This window comes from Centroberyx affinis, unplaced genomic scaffold (genome assembly GCF_046629955.1).
Source record: "Centroberyx affinis isolate AG114_WGS23_722 - 3 ecotype Tasmania unplaced genomic scaffold, CSIRO-AGI_Caff_v1 ptg001549l_1, whole genome shotgun sequence".
Lineage (NCBI taxonomy): Eukaryota > Metazoa > Chordata > Actinopteri > Beryciformes > Berycidae > Centroberyx > Centroberyx affinis.
Window position 1 is genome coordinate 24,065 of NW_027280004.1, and position 6,951 is coordinate 31,015.

Sequence of the window (6,951 nt, forward strand, 5' to 3'; positions counted from 1 at the left end):
TTTTCAACTGATTAAATGATGCAAACTGTTTGTCTATGTATAAATCTCCAAGGGTCGCAAGTCCCCTGTCCCTCCAGACAGCAAACACCCCATCCGTCTGAGATGGAAAAAAGGAATGGTTATGACATATAGGAGTGTATATAGAAACATTTGGCAGTTTGTTAACACTTCTTATCTGATTCAGAATCCTAAGAGAGTTTCTTAAAATAAAATTATTACCAATCAATTTATCTGGGGATTCTGTCTTGGAAAAAAAGCAGTACCGCAGAGTACAAAGGGAGGAACTTTTTACTGCTGTAGTTTCAATGTTTAGTCACAGGGGAGGATTGTTAAATGATGTCTCATCTGGGAATCCCCATTGCCAGTAAGTCAAAGTCCTAGCATTGGCCGCCCAAAAATAGTTCCTAAATACAGGAAGGCCTAAGCCTCCCTCATTTGTTGGCTTTTGCAGATGCGCTTTTGATATGCGATGAGCTTTATATCCCCAAACAAATGGAAAGATAATGGAGTCCAATTTCTTAAAAAATGATGAAGTCAGGAAGATTGGCAGATTCTGAAATCAATACAAAAATCTAGGAAGAGACATCATCTTGATTGCGTTGATACGCCCCACCATAGATAAGGGCAGAATCCTCCACTTCTCTATGTTCAGTTTAAGCTTTGTGACCATATCAACATAGTTGAGTTTAAATAAGAGTTTGGGATTTTGTGGTATTTTGAGCTCTAGGTATGTAAAGTGATCATATACTAGTTTAAATGGTAGAGCATTAAGGAAATCTGAGTCTATACTGTCCGACAAAGGCATGAACTCACTCTTACCCCAGTTGATTGTGTAGCCAGAGAGTTTGCCAAATGATTTAATAAAATCAAGGGACAACAAAACAAGGGAGGAACAGAGGCTTCTGGGTCAGTGAGGCATAGCAATGTATCATATGTGTAAGTATGATCAATAATTTACTTTAAATGTGTTATGTGTTAGCTATTGGAATCACAATAGAATAATTTGGGGAAGATGAAAGTCACCATTTTGGTTCATGGATACATGTGTACCTCATCAGTTCTTCCATAAAGCAGAAATCATTTAGTTATGTATGCCATAATCTGTAGTTCCTAGTTATCATATAAAAAAAAAATTGTTTTTTTTAGTACTTTTTAGTACTGTTTTTTGTGGTGACTACTGTATATATTTTCAGGAATCTCTTCTTTCTGTCTTCTTTGTCTCTGACGTTTGATATTTAAATTCTATTTGTAAAGCTTGATTGCTGCTTGTTAGTCTGTCTAAATGCTTGTATATTGCACTGCACCAACCTCACCAAGTCAAATTCCTAGTATGTGAAAATGTACCTGACGGAAATAAATGTGATTCTGGTTCTGATTCTGATGAGTATACAGAAAAATGAACCAGTGTCATATTTTCCACTGTCTTATGTATCCTATGAACCCTATAGGCATACAAATCTGAGTTGTGGACTGATCCCTCCAACATGACCACAATTTCAAATCTATCACCTTACATGGGGCTGTCACTGATGCCCCAGAGTGGACTGCATTCATTCATTCATTCATTCGTGTACATTGATCTGAGGCTCCAGCCAAGTTTGGACCTAGATCTATCTCTCTCTGCTCTGAGGGGATGCACTCGCCCTCTTTCGTGTGGCGAGATTTGATCAGCTTTGCTCTTATCTCAGCCATTAGTATGTGTGCCTCTTCCAGGGTCCAAACCTTGAACATCAGATGCAGCAGCCTCTCATCCCTCTTGAAATCCCACAGTTCTGACCGCACCAGAGAGGGAAGCTCCTTTTTTTTAGGCCTGGACAGCTTTTGCCAGAATACAGCCCACCAAAAAGGCATTTAAAACTGATTCATTGATGTGCGGTGCCATCATGAGGATTGATGTCATTGATGCAGTTGGCTGTGACCTCTCGTCAGCGGCTGGACTGTCCGCAGAGACAGACGGGGCAGAGTGGAACCCATCGGATTTTAATTGATAGCACAGTCATTCCCATTCAAATCTACACTCTTGAATGATCGTTTGGCTGGTACACTTACAATTGCTGCCACAGAATGTTTGATAATGTTGTCAGCAGTGTTGATCTGGCACATGAGACTCAGACAGCTGATGTGTTACCATGGCAACGGCATGTTTTGCATGAGCATTCCAGTGGCAGTTGTGATGAGCATTATAACTTTCTTAGTCTAATGTCTACACATGAAACATTTAAATTTACATGAGATCCAAATTCTGTGGAAGTCATGTTGGGGTGTGTCAAAGGAAATTACCATGATACACCAGGAAGAGTCCTGTCTGTGCTTTCATGTTCTGCGGTGGAACCTGTTAACGTTCCCAAAGCACGGCTGTGACTGTGGGCTCTGCGTGTGTGCCTTGTCACGACACAATCATCATCATGATCATCATCATCATGTGTTCAAGCAGTAAAGCCCACTGAAAGCTGTCACAGGGTGAGGGCAAAGATCTGCAGAGATGGTCATTAGATCAATCCTGGAGGGGCTGCAGAGTAACATAAATTGTGGCTTACATCACATTTTCGGCGATAGTGTTGGCAGTAGTGTTGAATTTTCAGACCTGTGTACCTCCTTATATCGTCTCTATTCTTAGAAAATCTTCAGTAGAAAGAAAGATGGTTCGCACTCAAAAAGAAGTAGGTTTTCCAAACCTTGTATGTTCTCATTTTTTTTAACGTTTTTATAAATGCAAATACAAGACATCATGCAGAAACGTTTCGGCTAGTAGCTTCGAAACTGAAGATATTCTACCTGTTTTTATGCACCAAACAAAGCAAGTGTGAGCATGGTGATTCCTCCTCCAGACTCTATTCTTAGAAGAGAAAGAGGCATTTCTCTGCTTGATAGAATACCCCCTCTCTCCCACCACAGTGCCTCTGCCTGGCTTTCCTCTGTGCTTCGATAAGTGTGTTCCTGTGCTGTCTGCCAGTGGGCTCTGCCTTCTGTGGAGCGATAAATCCCCAGTACTGAAGCCATGCCTGCAGTCGGGGGTGGAAGGCAGCTGTGGTGTCATACTGACCCCTTCTGGTAGACTTGGAGATTTATTTATTTTTTCAAATCTGCTGAAGGTAACCTTGCTCTACAATACCTGCAAAGAGGAGCAGTAGATTTCGGTGTAATTATTCAGCAATCCTATGTTCAAACACATTTTAAAATATTAACTTTAAGGTGATAGTTTGAAGGTTTGGACTTTTTCCTCCCTGGATGTGTGGAATGTGTTGTCGTCCCATAATTGCCATGCTCTCCATAAATTGCAGCAGTGTCAGAGGTCACAGTTGATAACATAGCTGAAATCCACTTTGATGAGTCTCTAACCATTGGGAAAATGAAAATGGGACACACACTATTTTGTAAGAGCAGCTGCACTGGACAGTATAAGAATGGCTTTTATTGTGTTATTCTAACTCTGTTATTCAATAGTTAACAAGTATCTTAGGTTTGGAATTACAGTGTACGCTGTAATCGAATGAAAAGACATTTGTGACAGGCCTAAGCATGAGTATGCCCTGATTACATCTGCTAAATGGTATGCAGTTGTGTCTGTATTGAATGTGACAGGATGAATAAATAGCTGTCATGTATGTGTTTGTGTCTTGTCTTGTAGAGGCTAATGATAGTGAGGGTGGGTAAGAGCAGAGCTGCTCCCCACCAGATGGCGGGTAATGTGGTTTGCTTTAGCTGCCCACCATGCTCACTCTAATTAAACAGAGGAGATTACATTAACACTGGCTCCTACTCAATCTGCTACTCTACTGAGCATGGTCTTGGGCTGAAGGAGGGGTTGGGTTGGATTGGGTCGAGGGGGATACAGAGGAGACATTTTTTTGCACCGTCAGAATTAAATATACGGTATATTTCTGCATTCAGTTCTCATTGTGGAAGTGAAGGTTGGAGAAGGTTAGAAAGAAAGGCTTGAGAACAGAAGGTTGCCAGTTCAATTCCTGGATCAACTGGAAACATCTAGGATGAAGTCAATGACAAGATCTTTCCCCACCTTCAGCAGCTACTCTCTAAATGCCCTTGAGCAAGGCACTTAACCCCCATCTGTTCTGGCAGTATCAGTGATCAACAGTATATGACAATGGGTGTATTGTAAAGGTCTCAGGTGAGCGTTTTAGAGCTGTGTACCTGCTGCTGCATGCATAGTTAAATAGTTTCAAACATCAACAATGTTAAGGATTGCCAAAATATTACCGTAGTACCATTTAAAATTTTTTTTACGACTGAACAGCAGTGTAAACATTGTGAACATGAATTAGCTGATAGGGTTGAAGTCATATAGCTAAAATGAGATGAAACTTTAATGATCCCCGTGGCAAAATTGGGTAAGCTAAAAAAGTCATATGGCTAGGAAACTAGAAAGAGTGTAAATGTTGTAGCTAGACAGAGTGTAAACATTGTGAGCTGGAATTTAGCTATTAGGGTTGAAGTCATGTAGCTTGAAAATAGGTTACACAATTTACAAAAGTCTACAGCTTACTCAGTGGCTACTTTATTGGGACAAGATGATAGAAAAAAAGAAAATCTAAGGAACCAATTCCACTGGCATGGTAACCTGTTCAAGCCCTTGAAGCTTTTGGTGAGCATGAAAACCCAGAAACACACACATTTTTGGTAAATGCTGCCATCATTACCTGTAATGAAGAGGAGCGGCGTTGTGTTTGCAGTGTTTCACCATAGTGTCACTTTCACTGTGCTGTCACATGGGCATGCCAGTGTACTGGCAGTGGCAGGCCAGATATACTGATGCTTAGCTCCTTCCACATCTGGAATAAAACCCAGGCCAGCTGCGCCTCTGGAACAGTGCCATCAAAGGTCAGCAGAGTGCTTGGAATGGCTCCAGCTGGGCGCAAGTTGCCCAGATGACACATAAACTCTAAACAACTTGAGACTGTAAAGAGCTGTGGCAGGAGCCAATAAACTATAAGTGGGCTCAGCAGCATTATGGCCCTTGTCCAACCTAGGGGCAAGGCTATAAAAGTGATATGTTCAGGTTGATTTAAGACTGTAGTAATCATAGATAGGGAAACATATTCGGGTCGTCCCATAATCCATTTCAGTGTCTTATCATTCAGACACCAGAAGGTGTGGGGAAATGAAACAGAATGCATAAAATAGTAAATTGTTTTATTCTTTTTTCACCATGCCACAGAACACTGACGCGTACAGAGTTGTGCCTGAATCCACACTGAGAAAACACTTTCACACACTGTGTTACAAAGCTGTAATGAAGAGGGATTTTACTGCACACATGGCAAGAAGAACAACCCTGATTGGATGCCAGGTCGAGCTTTGATCTGGTCCTGAGGTAGACAGACATTGACATAATCTAAACAATGCTAATCACATCCTTCTAGAACACACCAAATAAAAGGACATCTGCATTATCACAACATAGAAAGATCAAAGAAAAACCCTTTTCAAACAAAAGTGCTCTATTTCTTTTGGTCCACCGAGGAAATCCATTTATAGTGCATGTTCATGTAGAATACAGTGAATGTGTGTTTTCATGGCACTGAGTGTTGTTGGCTACTTCAGAAGGCATTGGTAATGCCCATAGATGCCAAGATTTGCTATACACACTGTTTTCATCCAGAGATCTCAGTCCATTGTCACTTTGAAGGGAACAATTTGAGAGAAGCGTGTACTTTTACATCAAAATTGCTTGGAACTTGCATCAGAGTATCAGTCACTATCACAGTATGTTGCTTCCAGTTGCAATGTTCAGACAAGTGGATCTACATGGCAGTCTATCTTTAATTAAGTAACAATAAACAAACACCCAGAAACAACTACCAATAGCACAAACCCATGTACTCAAGCACATCAATGCTCTATTTATAAAAGAGGCACAAGGGAGGGATCTTAATCAAATCAGAGACTTATAAAACACACACATTAAGATGTTTCTCAAATCATACCAAATGTAAACAGATAGCAAATTACTGTAATACAAAAATACAACGTTTAAATCTATAAGGCCCGTGTTAGGCTCACATAAAGGAATAACATACCATGACAGTTTGTACATTACAGCTACACTACAATTGACAATAACCTGCTTATAGTGATTCAATGTCAGAATTTTCTTTTCATGTTTTGTAAAAAAAACCAACTTGTTTTCATGTTTTCTTCAATTTTCTTCTAGAAAATTCTGATTCTGTGGTTTATAAGACATTTATCTATAGTTAATGATAAAAAACTACACATAAAAGCCATTTTGAGGCCTTTAGCATTTTTTTTTACACACTATTTAACCATTTAAATTAAATTTAATGTAGGTATGCGTTAGAAAATTAAAACTACTGATGAATGAACAAAGAAAATTTGCAGTAGGTCTAAAACAAAAAGTGTAAAGTGTGGAGGTAGAGCTTGCTCCACTAGCAATCAGCCCAAGAGACATAGACTGGGTGATGAAAATCAGCACATATTTGGTAACAAAACCCAACATATAAATAGCAAAACCTATTACATTGCAAAAGAAACGCAAATTGTGTGAGCCAGCTACCTCAAATAATATCACCCACTGCAAGAAAGACAAGGCAATTAAAGAGATCAAGCTTATGAGGTCAAAACATGGCAGCCATTCAAGTAAAACATGCAGAAAATAAACAACTCCAAAATAAACCCAACAGCAGAAAACTGATAAGTCACAGGAAATTAGGAGAGGAAATGTTGCTAAGTTCAACCAATCAAACCTTGGTGGAATTATTTTCAGCATCTACTCTGCACAATCATAGAAGATGACTCGGGTTGTTTGATAGTTTAGCAATCGCTCAAAAAGCTACTGCTACACATACAGGTCAGCAGTTGCAACCATTGTGGCGTTGAGTTTAACCACAGTGGATCCATTAGAGATACAACTAATATCAAAAGGTGTGAGTGTGTGTGTGTGTGTGTGTGTGTGTGTGTGTGTGTGTGTGTGTG